The sequence below is a fragment of the Orcinus orca genome, chromosome 11 (assembly GCF_937001465.1).
Source record: "Orcinus orca chromosome 11, mOrcOrc1.1, whole genome shotgun sequence".
NCBI classification, from domain to species: domain Eukaryota; kingdom Metazoa; phylum Chordata; class Mammalia; order Artiodactyla; family Delphinidae; genus Orcinus; species Orcinus orca.
This window is the reverse complement of record NC_064569.1, coordinates 28715891-28734607: the sequence shown is the minus strand read 5'-3', so window position 1 is coordinate 28734607 and position 18717 is coordinate 28715891. Positions and strand designations below refer to the sequence as shown.

At 41.5% G+C, this 18717-nt stretch overlaps 1 protein-coding gene across 3 annotated transcripts in view; it reads right to left on the bottom strand.

Moving 5' to 3' along the window:
* Nucleotides 1-18514, bottom strand: part of LOC125960473 (uncharacterized) — a 46316-nt gene extending 27802 nt beyond the window's left edge. For all 3 annotated transcript variants that reach the window (XM_049694531.1, XM_049694533.1, XM_049694534.1), the window contains exons 1-2: nucleotides 18151-18514; nucleotides 1839-1966 (exon numbers count right to left, since the gene is read on the bottom strand). The gene's annotated coding sequence lies outside the window, so the exon portion shown is untranslated. The remainder of the gene's footprint in view (nucleotides 1-1838; nucleotides 1967-18150) is intronic.
* Nucleotides 18515-18717: the final 203 nt, after the last annotated feature.

Genomic DNA, 18717 nt, shown 5'->3' with positions numbered 1-18717 from the left:
ACTTCATATCTGCGAGAGTTGGGTGTGTGTTTGGTTTTGTGGAAGCTGCATTGTGCTAAATTTTACATTTCTTTCTTGAATTAAATGGCTTTTGTTATCCCTTGGGAATACTGAAGACAGCAACAGCAGATTACTACCTACCAGTGGAAAAGTATAAATAGCAATTTTAGCCGCTAGTGATTCTGAAATTGCCCTTAACTTTGTCCTTATAAAAATGCTCCAAGAATTAACGTTTTGCAAATCCACAGATTTACTATCCATATTCAAGTCATTTATGTGGAGAAAGAATGTAGCCAGCCTTATGGGTAACACAGGATGTTATAGCCATCAAGCCGTCAGCCACTGAAGCCACACCCAAAGCCGCACCCTGAGGGGATTCAGGATGGAGAAAACAGGATACTGGCCCTAGATAATTAAAGTGCAAATCAAGGGACTGATTTCCATGAGACCAGATTCTTGCATCTCACCATATATACAAAAGTGCTAAATTTATTAACTTAAGATGTCTAGTTTCTTTAATTAACAGTAATCTTTTGATGTTCCAACTACCTGTTTTTTTTTTTTTTTGCAAGAACCCCTAAATACCCTGTGCCCTCCCTTACCTCTTCAGAACAGTTCCTCAGAGCTATCTGAGAGGCTGTCTCCTGACTTAAGTCCTCAGTATGTCCTCCACATAAAACATAATTCTCAACTTCTAGGTTGTGCATTGTTATTCAGTCAACATTTAATTGTATGGCTCATGTAGGTACTATGCCTAAATGTAATGGGATGAGCTGTAAATTATTAAAACTAGATAAATTCTGTCAGCTCTACCACTAGCTGAGATCCAGGCTTTCACCTCTGGATACTTCTGTCATAGACCTTGGCAGATATGGGGTCTGTGTTGGTCTTAAAATGATTCTTAGAATTATGGGGACTCATTCATTCTTTCAACAAATTTTATTGCTTATACTCTGTGTGTCAGTTACAGTGCTGGGTCTTGAAATACAGAAGTCAACACACGAAAATACAAGGATAAAACACATTTTCTACCATATTAACTTTTTTCATTCATTAATTCATCCCTAAGTCATTCAACACGCATCTTCTTATTGAATACTGATGAGGGGTCAAATGCTATGCTAAACACTCAGTATATAACTGCAAACGAGATGGATAGGCCCTGATTTGGATGTCACTACTATCTTTTGTCCTGCCATATAATGGGTCAGCTTCATTATTCCCTTTACCCTAAGTTTTTATCACAAATTGCTAATGAAAATAAAGCTGTCAGTGGAGTTTCAACATGCATAGGTAAATGAGAACACAGAACTCCCCTTTCGCATGCCCCATTCTCCTCCTTCTAACTCCCTATGTGAACTCACTTTGTGCCAAGACCAAGAAGCTGTGCCCCAATAAGAACCAAGTTGATTTCCTCACACTGACTGGGGCTATTGCTCACTTAGAAGACTTGATGCTTAATTTTGATAAGCAACTAGAAGACCATGGAGACAACCTATAAAAATGATTTGTCTTGGGAGAAAATACTAAAGAGGGTTAATGTGCTGTTCCACATGTCTAACCTCCTGGGATTAAACCACAGGCACCAAGATCACCAAGTGTACTTGGCAACAATGAGCTAAAAATAAAAAAAAAAAAGCATCATACTGTTATTGTATTCATTTCCCCCCAAGGCACTCTCTGATAAACACCACAACCTCTAAGGGAATTGAGAACAGCTTCCCTGTGGGGTAGGTTATATAATATATATGCATCTTTTTCCAAGCAGTTAAATCATATCCAGCTATCAGCACACCTTACTTAAGGTGATCGTAATGTATGAGATTAAATGTTCCTACCTGATTGGAAACCTTCTTGTCCTCAATTCATTGGCTGTACTGGATTTGTTTTTCTTGGGTCAGACCTTCAGACTTCTACCAGAAATCATTCCTTTGGGGAAACCAGGCCTTCCCAGAAACTCAGGAGACTGAAATGGAGACAGCAAGAGAGAAGGAAATTATTTGGACATATAGACCTCAATTGTTTGGTTTTAAGTAAACGTCCAAGCAAACATCTTCTAAATGGTATAATAACTTTAGGGAAATTCACGGTTTATAAGTTTGTGTACTCATAAACTGAACATATTATGATAAGAGTACAGGTTGCATTTTGTGTCTTCAACTCAAGCAAAGACTTCAAAAAAGGCCCAGTTATCCTTTGTTCATCAAGACACAAAGAGAGGGCAAGAAGGGCAAGTTTCGAAGTCTTTTTCTTTACAATTTACTTCCTTTCTTCAGTCTTCAACAAGATCATCAGGAAATTAACTTTACTAAAGTTAATTATTCATAAAATAAACATAGGAACCTGCAGAAGACTATTTCACAGAGACCTGTAATGTACAATATCCATTGCATACATGCACCATGAGCTTGTCTTTTCTAGCACTGGCATACACAAAACTCTGTGTGTGTGTGTGTGCGTGTGCGTGTGCGCGCGCACATGTGTGTCTTTTTTTGTGATGGAGCCATAGGGAGAAAATAAATCTATTGGCTGCAATTCAGTGATGTAGAAAGATTTAAGGGTAAAGGGGAAGGTTACATCAAGTGAAACAATAAAGTCATGAGGTTGTGGTTCCATAATAATAACAATAGCAGTCTTCTGTAACCAAGGGAGCAGGCTCCTCAAATTATAGTCACACCTGTAAGACCATCTGCCCATAAATTTCACACTATCATTAATGGAAAACAAATGGCACTGTCTCTCCTTCCCTTTATCCATTGGCCATCCTCATATAAACTCTTTTTCTCTTCAAGGTCATGCTCTTTCCTATCTGTTTAAAAATATTAGGATTTAGGAGGAGTGATACGTAATGTGCCGTGCCTTGGTACTTGTACCAGTGACGGCTCTGTAAGGAGCACTGGGTTGTTAGGAGGCTATCAATTGAATTCCCCTAGAAGCAGAACTTGAGGCAATAATTTGAATGCAAACTGCTCATCTGGGAGGTGCTTCCAGAAAACTCAGAAGTGGAGTGGGAATTGAGAATGGAGGCATGGAAGGAAGCCAACAGAGGTGCATTACCGAATAAATTACTCCTGCAGGGAACTGCTGCCAGTACTTCAGGGGAGTTCTGTGAAACTCTACAGAACATGTCTCAGAGTTATCCCAAGAATCGGTGAGAAACTTGAAGTACTTATCTTCCAGTCCCCTCTGTCCTTGGTTGAAAGCTACACCCAGATACTCCTGTACACTTCTGGCCTGCCCTAAGGTGGATAATTGCAGGTGGCAGCATGATTCTATCAGCATATACTGGAATGATGAGTGCTGGGGAGATATGAGTGGAGCATCGAAACCATCTAATACAGTCGGGACAGGAGATATTAATTATTGGCTTGAAAGTCCAAATGGATAACCTTAAATTCCTGGGTTTATGGTTTTACTTTGAGGTATTTAAGCATGATGTATGAGTAAAAATTTCCTCTGTTAAATCAAGTTTAAGGTCCTAACTCCCTAATCTTCTGGAAAACTGTGGTATCTTTTAACAGATTTTGGAAAAGTAACATGATTAAGATTTCAAATTGACCATTCATTCATTCACTCATTCAACAAACATTTATTGAACACCTAAAGCATGTCATGGGTTAAACTAGGCACCAGTGTTACTGTTACTAAAATCATTATAGTGCCACCTAGAATTCAATGTACTGTGACACTCAAATAAGAAGATCCATAGTTACCGTAAAAGATATTACAGAGTGCTATAGGAAGACACGGTAAGACCTTAATTCATGCTGTGGACAGTAGTATATGGGCGATATCAGTAGGGCTTCCTGTAGAAGGCAATTGAAATGGATATGTAACATGAAGGAAGGGTGAAGTTTTGAGGAAAAGAGAAGATAAATTCATGGTTGCCAGAAAATGAATGGTTAAGGATCAGTCCAGAAAGGAGTTCCATTCATAATCAGTATAAGAAATGCTCACTGGGGCTTCCCTGGTGGCACAGTGTTTGAGAGTCCGCCTGCCGATGCAGGGGACATGGGTTCGTGTCCCGGTCCGGGAAGATCCCACATGCCGCGGAGCGGCTAGGCCCCGTGAGCCATGGACACTGAGCCTGCGCTCTGCAACGGGAGAGGCCACAACAGTGAGAGGCCCGCGTACCGCAAAAAAAAAAAAAAAAAAAAAGAGAAATGCTCGCTGGAGTGTAAGAAAAGAAGACAATGGAGAGGGTGGTAGAAGCCAGATCATGCATGGTCCATGTATGTATAGTAAGTGCTACGGTCTAGTCTTTGTGTTCCCCTCCAAATTCATACGTTGAAATCTTAATTTCCGTAGCTGATAGTATTAGTAGGTGGGGCCTTTGGGAAATCATTATGGTATTAGTGCTCTTATAAAAGAGACCCCACAGAGCTCCCTAAGCTCTTCTGCCATGTGAGGATACAATGAGAAGTCTGTGATTCAGAAGAGGGCCCTCATCTGACCATACTGGCACCCTATTCTTGAACTTGCAGCCTCTGGAACCGTGAGAAAAAAAATTCCTGGTGTTTATGAGCCACCCAACCTGCCGTATAAACTTACAGCAGCCCAAAAGGACAAAGAGAGTTTGGATGTGAGATTTTACTCCAAGAAAGATGGGAATCCATTGAAGGATTTTACCTGGTAACTTAGAAGAGAGAAAAGTTTCATAACACAATCAGGTATTTTTATAAGAAAAATTTGTTTCTTTTTCAGAAAGATCACTCTGGAAATACTGTGACTAGATTTTTGGAGAAGTGTGATGGCAGGCCCGGATATAGAAAGATGAGTTAGTAGTCCATTAATATAAGTCAAACAAGAAAGTGGATATAAAAAGTGTGAATTTGTGGCTGAGAGTTCTTTTCTTTTAGTACTTGAAAAATGTTATGTCAATGCTTCTGACTCCATAGTTTTAGACAAGAAATATGCTGTCATTGGAATTGGTTTCTCAATAAGTGATGCATTGTTTCTGCCTGTCCACTTTCAAGATTTTTTTTGTCTCTACTTTTCAGAAGTTTAATTATGACGCGTCTTGACAAGGATACCTTTGTGTTTTTCCTCTTTGGGTTTGCTCAGATTCTTGAATTTGTGCTTATGTCTTCTAAAAAATTGGGAACTTTTTAGTCATTATTTCTTTGAATACTTTGTCAGTCCCACTTGCTCTCTTTTTTTATTCTGGAACTTTGATGATATGAATGTTAGTGCTTTTGTTACTGTTTACAGGTTCTTGAGATCCTGTTCTTTCTCCCATCTCTACCCCTCAGTCTATTTTTCTCTGTACATTTGGTACGTTGTATTGATCTCTTCTAAGTTCATGATTCTATGCTTTGTAATCTCCACTCTACTCTTGAGCAAAGTTTTTTGATTGTTGTATTTTTCAGTTCTACTGTTCTCATTTGTTTTTATTCTTATAACTTCTAGTTCTTTGTTTACATTTTCTGTTTCCCATTTCTGTCAAGGAACACATAATTGCTAATTGAAGCATTTATGTGACAGCTTATTTAAAATCCTTGTCTGATAATTTCAATAGATGTTTTCTCTCAGTGCTGGTGTAGGTTTATTGTCTTTTCTCATTTATTCTGTGATTTCCTGGTTCTTGGTGCCATGAGTATTTTTCAATTGTATTCTAAACATTGTGAGTTATTACATGACTCTGTATCCCATTTAATTTTATTATTACTTTTTAGGAGGAAGTCATCCTATTGGAGGTGTAGTATGAGGACTGGGGGGTTACGTACAGATTTCCATTGGGCCCTACTGTCAATACCCCAGCAAAAGTGGGCACTTACATTGTCTCACTGCAGACAGATCAAGTAGAAGTTCAGCTATCCTATTGGCCCTTCTGACACCTTCCCCCCAAAAGTGGGAACATTAATATCATTGTGTTGCCTTTTAGTAGGAGTGCAAGTTCATCTCCCCAGTAGATTTCTTGACACCAGGGCAGGGGAGAAGTGAAGTGTTTGCTGTCCTTCCTCCCACTTCATTCCTTCTTGTTGATGCCGGGTGTGGGTAGAGGGTCAGCTACCTGCTGGCCCCACTGACACCAGGGTAAGAGGAAGAGAACTGCCAACTAGCCCTGCTGGTGCCATCTCGTTCTGTCTTACTGCCTCAGGACGGTTATGGGGATTCAGCACCCCATTGGGTCTCACTGGCACCATGTGTTGGGGGTTAGTGGGGTGCCTACTCCCTCCAACCTGTAACATCCTATTCTTATTGATGTCAGGGAGAGACGGAGGCTAGGTCCCACCACTGGACCCCACGACTGTGTGAGGGCAGCCCAGTGTTAACTAGCCTGTCAGGCACCACCTTTGGAAGTCTCTTTGCTAATGCAAAGGGGTGGAGGCTCAGCTCACCACTGCACCACACTGAAACAGCCCTGGTGGCGAATCAGAGCGCTGCCTCTTCTGGAGGGCAGGAGTGGGGTGGTGTGGAAGATCAAATCCTAGCTTGGCCCAACTGAAACCACAGGACATGGGGGATGGGTGCAATATTCCACTGGCACTTGGCTCGAGTAGTGTGCATATTATTGTCCAAATGGTTTTCTGTCTTTGGCAACCCCTTTCCTCATACCTTGGCTAGGGGGAACGGGGGTTTTGTGTTTTCTTTTTTGAAGCTTTTTTGTCTGTTGTTCTGTTGGTGGTTATTGATTGGGGGTTCCTGTAATACCCTCTCCAGGATGTATGGGAAGCAACAGGAAACACAGGGGACTCACCACCATGTTATTCCTCAAGTCCCAAAGTCCCTAGTTAAGCCTGCCTTCTCATTTCCACCTTTCAGTGTCTTCCTATGTTTGTTTGTTGTTATGTTCAGGGCTTTAGTTTTAAGTGGAAGAACCTGGGAGAAACGGGCTACTTCATCTTCTTGGAAGATGGTCTGGAGGCCTGGAGGCCTATGGTCTGGAGGCCTATGGATGTTACAAAGTACTGCTGACTGTAAATTAAAATTTGATGATATACACCTTGCCCTTTAAGAATTATTCTGCTAGATGATGTGGCTTCCCAAAGTAGTTACAATTTGATTTTCATACTTCTAAAAGTCAAGTGTTTGGCTGGAGTTGAAATTTAAAGATAAGCAAGAGATGAGGCTAAGATGATCTATGTGGTAACAGATTAAAGTTGGAAACATCAATATACATTCATGTTTAGCTTAATATTGCTTCATATTACCTTAATACACATGGTTATGTAGAGAGATACTTATAGATATGTGCATATACATGGGTAATGTACACACATATTATCTCTTTGCTCTGTCAGCTGAGAAGACCTAGAAGCAATGACATCCGGGCAGCAATTAGCACACCCCACACCCAGATCCTGCTGTCTAATACTGTTCTCCACTAAAAAGACCTAGTTATCCTTGAAGAAATAGCTGATTCTAGGACTGGGGCAGTAAATATACAAGATTTATATACAAGACCATCTTATAGTGTCAGAAAGTAAGGAAGTTCCAAAAAAATATATAGGATGGGGATACCTCAGAGTGGCACACGAGCCACTGAACTGAAAAGAGTTCACAAGGGTCAGGACTAGAGCAATTTGAGGAACAAAGTAACTAACGTAGAATTAGATTATAACCCAAAGTATAAAATAAAAATCCATGAGTTCTTCTGATATAAATAAATAATTGGATACATAAATAAATGCGGGAGAATAGATAAATCCCCAGTGCAAAAGAATTCCAAATAGTTTATGTAGTACTCCATCTTAAGCATAACTCTCTCTCTATTCCTTAGTTGTGGGCTGAGCATATTGACTTCCTTCCAAAAAGTACAATATGGAGAAGGGAAAACAGTAATTTTACAATGGAGAAACCTGAAAAACACTACCTCAGCCTGGTGATCAAGGTCGACCTCAGCATTCATAATGCACATTGATACTTTGTACACTTGATGTGATCTGACAAAATAACCCTTCTACTCTTGTGGTCTTCGTCCCCAAAACACATAATCCCAATATTCATGAAAAATGCATCAAACAAATTCTAGTAGTGGGCATCCTACACAAACCTAACTACTCAAAATTGCCAAGGTCATGCAAGGAAAATCTGAGAAGCTATCAAACCCAAGAGGAGCCTAAGGAAACATGGCAACTAAATGTAATGTGATGCTTGGGATGAAATCCTGGAATAGAAAAAGGACATTAGGTAAAAACTAAGGAACTGGACTAATGTATGGACTATAGTAAACAATAATGTATCAATATTTGTTCATTGATTGTAACAATGTAACATACTAATATAAGTTGATCATCATAGAGGGAAATGGGTATAGTGTATATGGAAACACTTTATACTATCTCCTCAATTTTTCTGTAAAATTAAAACACTTCTAAAAAATAAAGTCTATAAAAACGTTGTGTTTTCTTGTTTTATGATTATGTGCCTGTATTTCCTAATAAATATGTAAATTTGCTTTGCCTTCCTTGATACTGATATTAAAGAAAATACTAAGTAACTCTGAAAGAATTTGTAACTCCAATTTAACAAGCAATAATTCTTGGTATTAACTTTTTAGGAGAACCCACTGAATAAATCAAAGCAAATTGTCTTTAAATGCTGAATTGCTTTCCAGTGTTTAATCTTTTATATGATTAATGCATACCACAAGCATGGTTCTGTTTCAAAGGGCAGAAAACATTGATTGTAGGCCATGTCTAAAATACAGTGAAACATTAATGTATGATGCTATAACAACTTTAATGTATTTTATGTTTTCAAAATGATGAATTGTTATTTCACTCAATAAAGTATTCACTTTTATACATTTCCTACCCACCTTTTCCCAGAACACCCACAAGGAAATGATACTATCATATGATATTAGGTTCATCAATTTAAATTGGAGTTTTTGGTAGCTGTGGTTGCCAACAGTACTGGAATGTGCAATACTTTTACAAATCCTCTCCATGGCAAAATCTGATCTTCACAAAGTAAATCACAGTAGGTGCCTAAAGCCAAATGACATATAGCTTTGTAGCTAGATTACCATGCATTTTACTTAGAGGCACGATAGAATGTAGAAAAGGCCATTTCTCCTTCTGTCTTTTTCTGCTCAAAGGTCACTCACCATCTCAAAAGTTTTCCATAAATTTAGACTATATAATGTCACTTAATGTGAATGTAGCTCAACATTCTGTTTTAGTACAGCTAATCTCACAGTATTTTATTGGTCCTAAATATGTAAATCATCAGCAAATTTTTGTACTTAACTTTTCTTTTTTTGATATGGACCACTTTTTAAAGTCTTTATTGAATTTGTTACAATACTGCTTCTGTTTTATGTTTTGGTTTTTTGGCTGTGAGGCATGTGGGACCATAGCTCCCCGACTAGGGATTGAACCCACACCCCCTGCACTGGAAGGCGAAGTCTTAACCACTGGACCACCAGGGAAGTCCCTGTACTTAACTTTTCAAAATAATTAAAATAAGCTATTCAACACATTTTTCCTTTAAAAAAAAAAAAGGCAATTCTTCTTAGGCTGGCCCTGGGCACATACATGACTTTGCCATTTTTTCCATGGATTATTTTCTTATCTGTTGTACTGTGTCACATTTGTTCTACCTTCTCAAAAAGAAGCATTTAAAAATTCATCTACGCGTTCATGCATTCATACATTTATGAAATAAATCTACTGAACACCTACATACGGCACAGAAAAAGAGGCAGAAAACTAATCTGGGTTGCACAGAAAGTAATGAACTCAGTTAAAATTTTTGGTGAAAACAGGTGTTACTCAATCTACTGGAAATTACATTTCATTATGGGGACTCACAGACTCAAGGAAAACCAAGACCTAAATAATAATAAAGTAATAAAAGTACTAGCCATTTACTGAGTGCCTGCTTTTACCTGACTCTGAAACTCTAAAATCATTACGGATGTTTTGAGGATTGTCTGATATAATTGTAATTTCTATTTTACAGATGAAAATAACAAGGTTCAGAGACATTAGGTTACTTGCCTAAAGTGAAGTGGCCCAGAAACTACAGAACTGGAAATTGAACCTTAGATTTCATAATGCCAAAATCTGTGCTTTTAATCACAATGTGTGTGTGTGTGTGTGTGAGAGAGAGACAGACAGAGAGAGAGAGAGAGAGAGAGAGAGAGAGAGAGAGAGAGAGAGAGAGAGAGAGAGGGAGGGAGGGAGGGAGGGAGGGAGGGAGGATGTGTTTAATAGAGAACTTCTGAGAAATGGCAAGAAAGCTGCCAGGTACCCATAAAACAATAAATGAGGAGCTTCTTACTATACAAGTAATTGTTAACCTTATGGCTGAACTAAGGATCTCTCACTTTTGAACTAAGAAATCAAAAGCTTCCAGAAGTTGAGTCTAAATTTTACACTTACATAAGATACTTCATACAGAATGCTAAAGTATACTAACTAAAGAGCTCTGAAAATACTGGAAGTATTCATACTAGTATGATTTCATAATGTGGATAATAGAGGATTTAAGAAATTGGCAGATGCAACTGCACACTCATTTGTTATCATTTCTGTGAAGGGCAAGATAAATCAATAAAATGAGAAAAATGAAAAAAGAATGGCTAGCAATTTTAGGTAGTTTGCTTAATCTCCATACTAGGAAAGACTAAGCAAAAAAAAAAAAATTCTCGAAATTTTATTTTGAAAGCGCCTACAAGTGTATATGGTCTTTTTATACCAAATAACTTGGAATTATGAACTGTCAAATAAGTCTAATCTTCTCTGATGATAAAATTGCTGACTTTATTTGAAACTATGAAATGAAAAATGAGGTAATAATCAGAAATTCTTAAGAAAAGGAGCAGACAAAACAAAATTATAAGAGTTATATGTTAAAAAATATTTTGAAACAAACATAAAATCCCCATTACTGGTACAGAGCTTTTAAAACTTTATTTTGGTTGTAAGTTTTAATAAATATTGATATGTTTACATAATTGCTGTCATAAGGAAGACACAATTTTAGGTCAGCTTTCTTCATTCTTTCTTTATTAAGCATTATTTTATTTTGTTCCATCATCTTGTAAGTATAATATAGTAACTGTGTCATTTTCTACTAAGCGGATATAATTTCCTAAACTGTTTTCCTATTGTTAACAATTAAAGGTGTTTCCAATTTTTTGTTATTACAAATGACATGACAATGAGCATCTTTATATAATAATTTTCTGGATTATAAATTATTTATCGGCATAAGCTTCCAGAATTAGAATTAATGTGTAAAAAGCTATTAACATTTTTATCTTGCTAGACATTGCCAAATTACTTGTCAAAAGATGGAACCAAATTATATTGCAAAAATCTTTGCCAACAGAAAACATTATATACAATTTTTGATTTTGCTAAATTAATAAGTTGGAATCCTATGTTCCATTTCTTTGAATTCTTTGATAACAGAGTGCTGCTGGAGGCTGGGAGGGCAGCCATGTCCATGAAGGCTCCCCAGAGTTGGAGCAGGGAAGTGGAAAAAGGTAAAAAAAATACTAATTGTATTTTCCCTCGATTGTTATCTCTCATTCTTTTCTGCCTCTGTGTAACTTATATCCAGGTAGCTGGAGAAAAATCATGTGGCAGGGCAAATTGGTATTCCAATAAATTAATAATCACCAACTTCAAATGGATTTTCAAGACTGGAAATATTGCTCTGACTTACAGTAAGTTCTTTCTAATTCTCCTTAAGGACTATTTTCTTAGAAGCTTTCCCTACCCTCCTCAAATTTTCCTCCATCCTCTCTACTTCCTTCACTCTGAGCTGGTGAGGCGCTTCATAACTCATTAGGAACACAGAAGTCAGTAAATAGTCCACTGCCAAATCCGTTAATTCATTAGCATTTGCATTGATCTTTGTATTCCCTTTCACTACAGGAGTTCAAGTTCAAAGGCCACGTGCACTACAGATAGCATTTCATTTTCTCTCATCTTCTCAAGTACTTCACAGCACTGCATTTTCTACAACCCATCTACTCCTTATGAATGATTCTTGCCAAAATTCAACCTCATTCTAGACTAGTAACTCCAACTTAAAATGTTAAAAACTATACGTGTAACATGAAAGCCTCCCTCCTCCTCTAATCCCTGCATATCTTCTTTAGCCAATTCATGTCTGAACTTTTCAAAATTGTTATCATCATATATTGTTTCCATTTCCTCACGTCCCATTTACTCTATAATTTACATCCATCTGACTTCTCTCACCATAATCTCTCTGCCCATTGTCCTGAAATTTTACTTATGAAGGTCACCAGCGATCTCCATGTCAGTATAGGCAATGAATAGTTTTTGTCCTATTTCTAGGCTCTTTCCTTCTTTAAAAAAGAAAAAGAAAAACAAAAACCATTTTTTTTCCTCTATGCTTTCACACTCTCATCATCTTCTGTCCTGGTATATTTTACTGGCTTTCTGTGTTTAATCTGATTTCTAATATTCTATGAGTTTCCTTTACCTTCAGTGGAATAAACCACTATATGAAGGATTATTCTCAACAGTTAGTTCTCATAATAACAGTACTAGTAGCAGCAGTCAATACTTCTATAATGCTTATCACATGCCAGACACTATTCTAAGACACTGTTTAAATACATATATATAGACACACACACATATATATATAGTTTTCCTCCTCATAGGCATATGAAATAAGCCTATTATTATACCCATGTTACAAATGAGGAAACTGAGGCAATGAGAGGCCAAGGTCCCATGATCAGTACTTGGTGAAGCCCCACCTGAGTTAATGCTGGAACTTTAGAGTAGACAAGTTAAATAATGTCTCACAGATTGGCCTTAAAAGTGAGCAACATTCAATTAATGACTTGTAAAAGTATCAGAAAAAAAGGAAACATTTTAGTTAACAGATTATTGGCAAAGATATAAAAATAATTAGAATGCCAATTTCCCTGGGTATTCCCTGTGTACTTTAGGGGTAAAAATAGTATTTGTAAAGTGATTTAAAAATGTGCAAATATTACCTGTGGGATATAACCTACGGGTGAAGAGCACTAACTCTAAAATTAATTTGCCTGAATCTTTTTTCCCCAGCTCCACCACTTATTAGTGGTGGGAGTTCAGGAGTGGTACTTCTTTGTGTTCCACTTCCTCTTTGAAAATCAAGGGCTTAATAACCTCACCCATTTTACAGGGCTGTGGCGTGGAATTAATACATGTAGAGTGGTTAGGAATCCACGCCACTCTTAAGTCTTTGAAAATCAATCTTACTATTGTTGTTACTACTATTATTAACTTGTTAGCTGTCCTTGAAAAAGTTTGCCAGCAGTACTCACTTGCTCTTCTTTTTGTTGTATATTCTCTACATCCCACTTAAGCATTCTACCAAGCCTTAAGAGGCTCTTTTCAGATATTTTACACCTCTTTACTTGTTTGTCACAGCAAAAGTAAAAGGAGTGTGGCTCCCCTTGATCAAACAAACCAGAACTTTGGTTTTCTCCCATTCATACACATTGGTGAACAGATGTGAAAAAACGACTCCATGGGGCTTTCAGTCTGGAGCCAAACATCCAGGCTCTGTGTAACTCGACACTATTATGCACACATGTTGGTCCCTTAGGACCCAAAAGAATCTCAACTAAGCCCATCATTATTTCAGGAATATGACGAATGCTTTTTGTGAAGTAGGTGAATGTAACAGAAATACAAGAAAAGACAGGGGTGTTTTGTATCACAACTTTTTGAGAAATGCTCAGTGCTCTAAGATGTAGCTGACAATTCCCCCATCAGCTAATGCTTTCAAAGTGACCATAAATTTCACCATAAAGACATTTTTTCAGCAATGGCAATAACGCGGTGACTATACTGCTCAATTCCTCACAGTGTCAGCATTAAATACATTAAAAGGGTAAGTTAAAATATCTGTCTGATTGCTTCTGACATAACCCCGAGATCTCTTTTACTTCTGTACTCCATCAATTATAATGTGGAACATTAAGACAAATTATTTCTAAACACTAACAAGGAATGTAGCAACAAGTGGCAGACAATCAAGGGGAATTTTGCCACAGCGTGGTGCTTATTTTGTTACAAGCCGGAGTGCAAACCCAAAGGATGTAATTTAGAGGAAACTCTGTCCTGTCTATTCTCTAGGAACTAGAACGAGGAGACTGAGAGAAGATGATTCTGGGTAAATCAAACCGTTTTCTCCTAATTACAGCTGACTAATAGGGAGCAAACTCCCACGGAAGGCTGTGATCTGCTTGAAGAAAGCTACGAGGTTGCCCTGGTTAGGGTCTTTCATATACAGTCATTCAAGCTCAGACTTGATCATCTGTCAGGGATGCTACAGTAGGGAGAGTTTTGCCGTAGCTCTGAGACTCAGCAAGATCACTTCCAACTCTAAAACCTACAATTTTAATCTAATCACCAACACCAGCCATCATTAAGAGCGACCTTAAATAACTCCAAATCTGTTCATCTACTCACATATTCTTTACACAGTCAACAGACCTCGAGTGATTACTACATGCCAGACACAGTTCTAAGACACAGAATAAGGGATAAGAAAGGTAACAACCTCTGTCACTGTGGGGCTTGAGTTCTTTGGGAAGAAGTTCATCTAAATACAAAGAGACACCAAAGATAATATTTGTTTTTATGATTATTCTGTGAAAGAAGTAAGGTAATCTGATAAATTGGGACTAAGTTAGGCCGGTAGGACAATCAAGGAAAAAATATCTTTAAGAGATGAGTGCCAAAGAATAGAAAGGAATCATTTATGGACAATTTTTCTGGAAATAATATTTCCAAAACATGGGAAAAACAAATACAAAGGCCCTGAGGCAAGATGAAGCTTAACTACAATCAAGGAACAAAAAGAAGCTAAAAGGTTAGCTTCTTGCACCCTCTTGCACTGCTGGTGGGAATGGAAATTGATACAGCCACTATGGAGAACAGTATGGAGGTTCCTTAAAAAACCAAAAATAGAATTACCATATGATCCAGCAATCCCACTACTGGGCATACACCCAGAGAAATCCATAATTCAAAAAGACACACGCACCCCAATGTTCACTGCAGCACTATTTACAATAGCCAGGTCATGGAAGCAACCTAAATGCCCATCGACAGACGAATAGATAAAGAAGTGGTGGTACATATCCACAATGGAATATTACTCAGCCATAAAAGGAACGAAATTGAGTCATTTGTTGAGACGTGGATGCATCTAGAGACTGTCATACAGAGTGAAGTAAGTCAGAAAGAGAAAAACAAATATCGTACGTTAACGCATATATGTGGAACTTAGAAAAATGGTACGGATGAACCGGTTTGCAGGGCAGAAGTTGAGACACAGATGTAGAGAACAAACATATGGACACCAAGTGGGGAAAGCCACGGGGGTGGGGTGGGGTGGGGATGGTGGTGTGCTGAACTGGGCGAGTCGGATTGACATGTATACACTGATGTGTATAAAACTGATGACTAATAAGAATGTGCTGTATAAAAAAATAAATTAAATTAAATTCAAAAATCAAAAAAAAAAGAATACTGTCTACTGTCCTCCGCGCCCCCTGGAACGCTCACTCTAAATATCCAGGAGGTGCTTGCCGAATGAATGAATCAATGAACAAACAAGCTCACTCATTTCAAACGTGCGGTCACATGAGTAATCTGACCTTCTAAGAAGTTAAGCTTCTGGAAGGAGCCCATTTTCTTAACGTATTCAGCATCGAGTCATCACAAAATATGAACTCTTAAAAGGAATGCCCCCTCACTTCCCATGAGAAAGCAAAATTCCTCAGCAGGGAAATGGGAGGGTAGCAGACATTACCCGCAAAGCTTTGGGAAGGCTGCGGCTCGCTGAGCACTTCACTAGGGCCCCTGACCGCCTGCCTGGTAGTAGGACAGACACACCAGGAACGGCTGCTGACCGGCAGAAAGAGCGCCCGGCCAGGCAGGCAGCACACCCCGCACCCTGCCAAGCGAGGTCCGGCCAGCAAGGGAAAGACGCTCTCTCCACTTCAGCACCGCCCACCACTAGAAAGCCAGGTCCTGCCAGGGCCTGGACACACGAAGCCTTCCTTACAAGGGTTACAAATCTGTGGCCTTGCTCTGCCTCGAATAAAAGACAGAGACGGGGACAACGTGACCATCTCCAGATGAACTTTCAACTTCGTTTCAAGTCCCTGGGTGCTGGGTCACAGTGCATTTCTAAACTCTTCCAATACTCAAAAATACCAATTTCTAAGATGCAGAAGGGTTGTTAAACATACGCTTCGCACAGATCCCAGTCCCACTCCTGAGCATTTTCTCAAGTGAGGTAAAAACCCAAGTTCACATGGAAACCTGCCCTGGGATGTTTACAGCAGCTTTATTCCTGATCCCCTCAAAACTGGAAACATCCCACAAGTCCTGCCACCCGCAGGTGAATGGACAAACGGAACATGGAATACAACACAGCCAGAAAAAGGAGTGGCTTCTCATACCCGCAACAACAGGGATGACGGACTTCCCTGGTGGTCCAGTGGCTAAGACTCGGCGCTCCCAATGCAGGGGGCCCGGGGTCCATCCCTGCTCAGGGAACTAGATCCCGCACGCTGCAACGAAAACATACTGCACGCGCCAATGACGATCCCATGTGCCGCAACTAAGACCCGGCACAGCCAAGTAAATAACTAACTAAATCAATGTTTAAAACAACAACAACAAAAAACAAACGCGGGATGAATCTCGCATAGGTTTTGCTGAGCTAAAGCAGCCAGAATCAAAAAGCTACATGCTGTTGTTCCGTTTATCTGGCTTTCTGGAACAGCCAAAACCTTAGGGACAGACAGGAGATTAGCGGCCAAGAAACTAGAGGCGCGCTGGCGCCAAAGGGCAGCCAATGGCATGACAGGATTGCTCTGCCTCCTGACGGCGATCAAATGTCAAAACTCCTACAACTGTGCACTACAAGTGAACTATGCTTCACGGCTACTAAGGATAAACAAATGATTACATTTTGAAAAATGTGCCGGCCAGCCAACCCGTGCATGACAAGTGCAGTAAGAGGGGCGGGGAGGCGAGGCAAGTGGATCAGCTGGACTTCTGAAGGTTCTCCCCACTTTCAGTGTCCCTCCCCTGGGATGTCTCCCCGCCCTGCCCACTGCTCAGGCCGCCCACCAGGGCCACCCGGAGTTACCCAACCAGAAAAGCCTGAGCTCAGGCTCAGCCGCGCCTCCAGGCACAGGAAGGGCAAAAAATAGAAAGCGCCAGTGCGCGGTGGCGGGCTGGAAACCCTCGGACCTCAGATAACTGCGGGGAACCGGGGCCCGGGAGTCAACATCGGCTCCCAGGCGGTCCCAGCGTCCCGACCCCGACCCCGGCCGCGACACACTTTCCACAAACTGACACACACGGAGCCCGCGCGAGGGCCGGGTCGCCTGGAGGACGGTCCCCCGCAAGCCGAGCGCACGAAAGGGCGCCCCAAAGGCGCCGGCCCAAGACGCCCGCTGCGCTTTCCCTCCGGAAGGTGGGCTGCGGGGCTCAAGCGTAAACCCTGAGACAAGGAACACGCGCACCACGCCGCCACGGGGGACGAGAGGCCGAGCGCCCACCTAGCCGGACACCCTGCATTTCTACAATCACCGGACGCCTGTGTAAATTTCCGACTGGCCTGTCATTTTCCAAAGGCCACTCAAGGTCAGGGGACAGAACGCCTCCTCTCCAAGTGTCCTGCCAGCCCACCCACTCAAGATCAGAGGAACAAAATGCCTAACTAAAACAAAACAAAACAGAAACAAAAAAAAACTGGAGTGAGGGAGGAAAGGGTGCCCTGAAAAATAAAAAAAAAAACAACTAAGCACGTTGACAGCGCTAAGAATACACTACCAGGAAAAAGAAACCCTACATGTCAGATCCTAAAGTACAGAAGGGCAAGCCCGCCGGCAGTCCAGGCCCGGGGGAACCGGGGTCCCCAGCCCTGCAGAGCCAACCGCAGACCGGCTCGGGCGCCCCTCGGAAGCGCGGGGTCCCCGCGGCCGAGTCGGCGCCCCCGGCCGGCGCCGGCTCCCCTCTGCCCACTCTGCGCGCGGGGGCTGGAAACTGCCGCGGAGAACCACGGCGGGGCGGGAAGGGGGGATCCAAAGAGGGTCTGGAGACTCGAGTCGCTCCGTTTCTCGGTGGGCTCAGCGCGCGCCGTGGGGGAAGAAGGGAGGGGGTCCGGGAGGAGGGGACGGGCGGCACTTACGTAGACCGGCAGCGGCCACGGGTAGACGGCGGGCTCGGTCCCCAAGAGCGACTCCAGCCTCAGCTCCAGCTTCTCCCGCATGTTTTCGCGCGCGGCCCCCGCACCGCCCTAGTATGGCGATTGGGGGAGGGGCGCGGCGCCGCCGGCGGGGGCGTGGCAGACGGGCAGGCGGGAGGCTGAGGGGAGGGGGCCTGGCCTGGGCCTCAGCTGCCGCCACCGTGCTCCCGCCCGGCCCTCGGCTCCCTCTTTGTGGTCACAGGCCCGGGGCCCCCAGCGCTGCTGCGAACTCGGGCCGGCGTGAGGCGAGCACAACGATCCGTGGTCCTGGCTGGAACACTCGCGGCGCGCGCGGCCCACCCCGCGGCCTCGCACGCTCTCACGCACGCACGCACGTACGCATGTACGCACGTCTTCGGCTGGCCTCGGCCACCCCCACCGGCCCGAAGTGGGGACCCGGGGAGACCATTACTCTGGCTTGAGGTGCTTAAAGGGAAACTCTACATTCTTGTCCAAAGCAAGGAAAGTTCTTTTCAAGAGCGAAAATGTTGGAGTTGGAATGACTTGGGC